Here is a 7,714-nt window from a genome sequence, read left to right as displayed (position 1 = left end):
GGAGATGACTCAGTGGCTAAAGTGCTTGCTACATAAGCATGAAGACTTCCCATCTCTATAACCTAAATAGATTAGAAGTATTTGTGTTTCTGTCCTCTAGGAAATCCTAGTAGCAAGTTGGCCAGCTAAACCAACCATATGGGCAAAGCTCTGAGTACAGTTGAGACACTGCCTCAATGTATAGGGTGGAAAAGATGAGTTAAGATAGCATTAGCCTCTGGCCTCTGCACGTACATGCACCGGTATAAACAGGCATGCACATACACATACATGAGGGGAAAAAAATCAAAGAACAGGAAATGGGCTTATCTTATTATTTTATCATTTTTAAATTATTTATTATTGGCATTGCTGGGATAGGTCAGAAGAAACCTTCTTAGTAAAGCAGTCTCTCCTTCTGCCTTCATGTGGGTTTCAGGGATCTAACTCAGGCTGTCAGGTTTGCACAAGTGCTCTCACTCATTGAGCACAACCAACCCCCCCCCCCCCACTGGCCTGGGCAGGATTTATGGTGAGTTATCTTTTAAAAATATTTTGTAAAGATTTCATTCTTGTGTAAAAGTGTTTTGTTTTCTCTGCCTGTGAGTGTACCATGTGTGCAGTGCTCAAGGAAGCCAGAAGAGGGCAAGAGAGTCCCTGGAACTAGATGGAGTTATAGATGGTTGTTAGCTGACTGACATATGGGTGCTAGAAACATAACCTTTGTCTTCTATAAGAACAGCAAGTGCTCTTAACCACTGAACCATCTCTCTGGCCACAGTAAATGATCCTTTTAAGTTATTTTAGCTGGTGATGTAGTTCAGTGACTGAGTACTTGAGTAACAAAGACAAAGTTCTGGGCTAGATTCCCAGGATCATTAAATAAAGTTTTAAATATAATTATAACACACACACACACACACAGTCTCTAAGTAGCTCTGGCAGGCTGGAACTCAAAGAGATTCTCTTGTTTCTGCCTCCTGAGTGCTGCAATTACTAAAGGTATACAACACCATGCCCAGCAAAATATCTGTGTGTGTGTATACTATATATATGTAATTTATATATACATATATATTTTTAAAATGCTATTGGGGATTGAATTCAAGCTTCACATATTCTAGGGAAATGATCTACCGTGGAGTGATACACTTAGCAACAAATGACTTTAAGAATAAACAGGTAGAGGGAGTGTGAGCTGGAGAAATGGCTCAGTGGTTAAGAGCACTGGGCTGCTCTTTTATTGAAGGGGACCTGGGTTTAATTCTCAGGATCCATGCAATGACTCACAACCATCTGTATCTCTAGTTTCAGGGGCTCCAACATGCTCTACTGGTCTCCAGTGACACCAGGTATACACATGGTACACAGACACACAGCAGGCAAAACACCCATACACATAAAATAAATCACAAAGGACCTGTTGTGGTGGTGTGTTATCTTTAATCCAGCACACAGATTTAGAGGTAGGCTTTGTGAGTTTGAGGGCAGCCTGAAATACATATCAAGTTTCAGACTTCCCAGGCTCCATGTCTCAAGAAGATAACATAGGCCACGTGTGTTGACATGTACAGCTGTCCATGTTCCAGCAGGAGGCAGAGGCAGTGCAGAGGCAGGGGAGCTCTTTGAGTTTAAGGCTGTCCTGGTCTATAATAGAGAGTTTCAGAACAGCTTAAATATTTTATCTCAAATAATAGTGATGACAATGGTAACAACAATAAAACAAACAAAACCAAAAATAATAAAAAATACTTGACAGTTTACAAGGGCCATGTATGTAACTCAGTGGTACAAAATACGCTTAGCGTGTGGGAGGTCCTGGTTCTATCCCAAGAGGAAAAGGTAAGAACAGTTTTCACACACTTTATATTTCCAAGTTGCCAGACCCCATTATACTCACTAATAACTAAGGCGCTGGGCGGTGGTGGCGCACGCCTTTAATCCCAGCACTTGGGAGGCAGAGGCAGGTGGATTTCTGAGTTTGAGGCCAGCCTGGTCTACAGAGTGAGTTCCAGGTCAGTCAGGGCTACACAGAGAAACCCTGTCTCGAAAACAAACAAACAAACAAACAAACAAACAAAAAAAACCCAAAAAAACAAAAAAAAATAACTAAGGGTAATTCTCTCTATACCTATATGAGATTACTATGGATGAGACCCAGTTCTGAGCTTGTTTCATATCTCCCCTCTTCTCTGGGGAAAGAACAGTTATTACCTCAATTTTTAAAGGTGGGAAGACAGAGGTCCAGAATATTAAAACCTTTATCTGAAGTTCCCCAGCATTAGGAGCTGGGAATGCCCGATGTTAAGCTTTGTGCCGTATCCCCTGGCAGACTCAGTGAAGATGCAGCATGTGGCTCTGACAATAACAGCATCTGTTGCTCCTCATTCTCTTTTGTTTACTTGGCCCTGGAATAATATAAATAGGTTGTCCTCAAATTTGTGGTAGTACTCTTGTCTCTGCCTCTGGAGTACTAAGTACAGGTATGTGCCACCATGCCTGGCCAGCTCACTTTTGAGCTCTTGTTGCATGTTGAGTTATGTAACAGTCCAGGGTTCTTGGCATTTTCCTGCATTTAATGCGCAGGGCAGCCCTGAAAGGTGGTTTCTGGGGTACATATTTATTTATCTATTTATCTATTTACTTACTACTTATTCATTGTTTTTTTTTTTTTTTTTTTTTTTTTTTTTTTTTTTTTGAGACAGGATTTCTCTATGTAGCCCTGGCCTCGAACTCACAGAGATCCACCTCCTCTGACTCCTAAGTAAAGGCATGTACCACTACTGTCCAGCAGGAGTCTTTCATTAACCCTACTTCCAGATGAACAAATTGAACCTCAGAGCAGCAGTCTCATCATCCCAGTGGATCCAATACAGTCTGGTCTTTCCTGTTGTTTTCTGCACTCATCTCTTGCCTGGTACATAGTCTCATCCACCGGATGAGGGGACGGTGGCACAGTATCTTGCTGCCCTGACTGGAAGCTTGAGGGAAGCCAGTTTTTTTTAGAAGGTGAAGACTCAGAGGCTGGAATCTGTTTGGCCTATAGGAGACTTTATGGCTGGAACAATATGCTTGAGGAACAGAGCTGAGATCATCAGACATTAGGTGACTAGTGAACTGATATCCATAAAAGAACCTTACATAAGCACACACAAGCATCTTCCCTCTTCTGGCCTACCTAGCTTGGCACCTACTTCTCATCATAACCTTGGAATGCAGAGCCACTGGAAATGGTGTAAGGGTACCCTAGGAGGTGCCATCAAAGAGAGAGAGAAAAGGAGGGAGGGAGAAAGGGAAGGAGGGAAAGAAGGGGAAAAGAGGAGGCAGGGAAACGAGGGTGGGAGGGAGGTTTCTGTTATATATCTCTTCTAATGCTTTGAACTGCATGGAGAGTTTTAGTTTGATGTTAACCTGTCAAGAATTAGGCATACAGGGTTGGCTCTGTCTCAGTGGGTAAAGATATTTGCTGCCAAGTTTGACAACCTAAATTTGATTACTGGAACCCACCTGGTGGAAAGAGAAAATCACCTCCTACTTGCAAGTCGTGGCATGCTCAAAGCCTCTATTCAATCATTCTCTTTCTTCCCCTCCCAATAAAAATAATTTCTGCTAATATAATTTTCATTATCTTTCTGCCTAGCTCCATTTAAGCTGATATCTCCTTGACATGCTGTTACAGCATGTCACGAAGCAGGTGTTGTTTACTTGTACAAGACAGAACCCTTAGCATTCCATCATGTTGGGGTAGGGGGACCTTGGGAAGCTTCACCCCTCCCTGAAGACCTATTGGCAGTAGTTGCTGGAGGAAAGAGGTGTCATTTTCTTCAGTGTTGTAGCCACCCATTTAATTGCCCCGGTAAATAAACCCCTAATCTATGCTCTTGCAAGCCAACCCAACTCAGTAGGACATAAAACAAAGACAAGGAAGTACATGGGGGAACTTGTTGGAAAGGCTCAGTGGAAATGAGGAGGGGGGGGAATAAAACGGTAATGGGAGGTGAATATTGTAAAAATACAGTATAGGGTCAGGGGGTTGAAGCTGGTAGACGGCTAGCATGGTCAAGTCACTGGGTTCACTTCCTAGCACTCTAGCCTATCATTCTAGAACTCAAGAGGTATAGGTGGGAAGCTCAAACATTCAAGGCCAGCATTGGCTAGAAACTCTGACTCAACAACAACAACAGCTAAACCCCAGACAAACTCAAAGTACATGATACACATATATGAAGTTGTTTTTTTAAAAAAAAAAAAATAGCCAGGCATAGTGCATGCCTTTAATTCCTGCACTTGGTAGGTTGGGAGAGGCTGGAGGGCTACATATTGAGACCCTGCATCAAAAATAAAAAGTTGATGAGTAAAACAAAACAGGGAAAATATAAAGTAAGCTAGAATGAACAGGTTAGTATGTGCGCTCGTATTATAAGTTCGAAAGAGCAATACATATCTCTGCCCCTGTCCCACGACCCAACTGTCTCCGCTGGCATCGGGAGGCGAGGCCTGCCACCCGAGGAGGCGTGGCCTGATGCTCAGGGGGCGTGACCCGAGACGAGCAGGAAGCGGGAGCCGGTCGCCGCACACGCAGGCGTTACTGGTCGTTCGGGGTCACGTGAGCGCGCAGGCGCAGCTCGACAGAGCCCGCTCCCTCACACAAAGCCCAGACGCAGAGAAAATGGCGGCAGGGGTCGAAGCGGCGGCCGAAGTGGCGGCGACAGAGCCCAAAATGGAGGAAGAGAGCGGCGCGCCCTGCGTGCCGAGCGGCAACGGAGCTCCGGGCCCGAAGGGGTGAGTATTCTAACAGCAATTTGTCCTCCTCTAACCCCAGCCTGGTTACTTCGCAGCTCCGTTAGGTCTGTTGGCCTCTTTCTCTTCTCTCACGGCGGTGCGGCGTCTGCGCAGGCCTTTTTCCTGCCGAGAGTTGGGGGCGGCCGAGGCTGTGACGACGACGAAGCAAGGAGAGCCTCACGGATCGCCCCCTGCCGACAGCGCTTGCCTCCGCTGCCTCAGCTTCCTGCCTGGCTGCGCGCGTCGTCGAGGCCTCAGGCCTATGGCCTGGTATTATTCTCGGAGCAGTGATGGCGCGCGAGCTGCAGGAGCCCAAGGCCCGCTGCACTTCTCCCTGGGGTCTCGAGGGCTGAGCCATTAAGACTGTGTGATTACAACCCATGGATGTGGAAGTATTCCGTCTCAATTTATCACATCTGAGAAGTTAGGGGCGGGAGGCGTGCGCGTGCGGGGTGTCACGTGTACCGTCGGCAAACGGCGGCGCGACCGGGAAGGTGTCAACACGGCCCTCGTTGCGGGGTTCCGAGACCCCAGTGTTCCCCTCATCCTGCAAGAAGTGATTCTTCCATCAGAATGGCCCCGGACCCGGGCTCCTGGGCTGGAGTTCTTCCGCCTCTTTATATCCCTACTTCCTAAAGTGCGCAGTTGGTATCAATGGGGAGAAATGATCCCTGCTTGCTCAGTGTTCACCCTTAGCAACAGACATAAAGTGTGCGGGTGGAGGCACCACTTCGGGGTTTCAGAAATTAGAATAGTCAGGCGTCATCATCCCTTTTTTGGAATCCTGCTAGAAAGTCTGTTGAGGGGCCTTGGTTTGTTTTTATAAGTGTCCTAGCACGGCCTGATGAGTCCTGGCCTTTTGGGAGAAGTTGGAAGCTGCAGGATCCAAAGGGCAAAGTGTGGCCAGGATATATAGAGTGACTTCAGTCTAGATTGTCATTCAGTCAGTGGGAAATTGAGCTAGATCTTGATTCTCGAAAAGAGGGATGAAAACATAGCAATGGCCTGACACTTCAAAGCCCCTAGATTCGATTCTTAGTATCAGACCACAGGGCAGTCTTGCTGAGTCCCAAAATAGTTCTTCTTCAAGGAGGAAAACATAAGATTCTGCTCCTGTGGAACCCTCCTCATACTGATATACCGATATATCAGCTTGAGAAGGTCTGGAGAGACATTTTGCTTCTAAAATCAGCAGCCCATGACTCTGAATTTTTGTTCTCCATCACATTTATAAGGTGGGAAGTTTTAGGACCCTGGGATTTGAGAGTACTTAAACACTTGTTAATAAAGCATTTACCAAGGAATGGCTATTTTGTTACTGGAGGAATTTTCAGATCTTTTAGGGAGAAGTAAAACACCATTGGTTAACTGGTTTGTGTTACTCTGGTTTGTGTTACTCAGCACTTAGAGGCTGAGTTCTAGAGCTGATTTCGGCTACATAACAAGTTCAAGGTTTGCCTAAGCTACATAAGTACTTGTCTATTGTGTATGAGTGTGTGAGATTATAGCCCATTAATAGAGTATTTACCGAGGATGCACAAGGTCCTGGTGTCTACCCCACAGTACTGAAAGGAGAAAGAGGCCTCTCTTTATTACCAGTACTTTACTATGGAAAGTTTCAGCCTAGAAGTGGGCTCATTTTTACTTTACTTTCCATCCTCTTGGGAACCCAGGGTCTTGAGGATGCTAGACAAGCACTCTTACCTCTGGGATACACTTGAGCACCTTTAGTGAGCCTCATGCTCATTTTTCTCAACCTTTGTCTTAGAAATACCTTGTAGGATCAGAGTCCCTCCTCCGGTTTTTGTTGTTCTCCAGTTTTTGAGTTAGATGCCTTGACAAACTATAGAGTCTACAGTGTAGACCATGATGGCCTTGAATTCAGAACAACACCCCTGCTTCTGTCACTGCCACCCAGTTGCTGGAATTACAAGTGTGCACTACCACATCTGATTCACCTTCTAGGATTTCTGAGGGCCATATTTGAAAAGCTTTAAGAAAGTTATTTTCTGTCCAGGCAGTGGTAATGTGTGCCTTTAATCCCAGCACTTGGGAGGCAGAGGCAAGTGAATATCTGAGTTCAAGGCCAGCTTGGTTTATAGAGCCCAGGACAACCAGGGCTACACAATGAAACCCTGTTTCAGGGGCAAAAACCAGTTTCCTGTATATAGAATGTAATGCTGCTAGAGCCTTTCTATGTGGAGAGAACACAGTCCAGTGGTGCAGGTTTTAAATTTCCACCGTCTGTATTCAGATAGATATCTTGTGACTAAGTCATTTGACAGACAGTATGAGCATAGGAAGTTTCAGAGATGAAATAGCCTTTGTTGGAAAGAACCTGATGGTCTGAGACTGGCTTAATGGAGAATACCTGAGAAAGTGGCAGCATTTAGATTTGTAGTGTGGGTGAAAAACAGTTATTTTGCATTACAAAATTCTTACAAACTCCTTTCAAAAGCACAGAGGAGTGCCTTTTTCTTCCCACCTTTTGAGTAGGAATTGAACCCAGGTTTTAGTGCTTGTTAGGTATGCATGTACATTACCTACTGAACCTTTTCGCCAGCTTGTTTTTATTTTCATTAAAAATAATTATGTGGCTGGGCAGTGGTGGCACACACCTTTAATCCCAGCACTTGGGAGGCAGAGGCAGGCAGATTTCTGAGTTCGAGGCCAGCCTAGTCTACAGAGTGAGTTCCAGGACAGCCAGGACTACACAGAGAAACCCTGTCTCGAAAAACCAAAAAAATTAAAAAAAAATAATTATGTGAATGCATGTTTTGTCTGTTTGTGTCTCTCTACAACATGCATGCAGTTGCCCATGGAGGCCAGGAGAGGGCATTGGGTCTCCTGGAACTAGAATTTTGGGCAATTATTAGCTGTCTTGTGGCTACTAGGACTTGAACCCAGTCCCTCTGGAAGAACAGCCAATATTCTTAACCGCTGAGCCAATCTC

Source organism: Arvicanthis niloticus, chromosome 22, assembly GCF_011762505.2.
Source record: "Arvicanthis niloticus isolate mArvNil1 chromosome 22, mArvNil1.pat.X, whole genome shotgun sequence".
Classification (NCBI taxonomy): Eukaryota; Metazoa; Chordata; class Mammalia; order Rodentia; family Muridae; genus Arvicanthis; species Arvicanthis niloticus.
Note: the sequence above shows the minus strand (reverse complement) of the source record.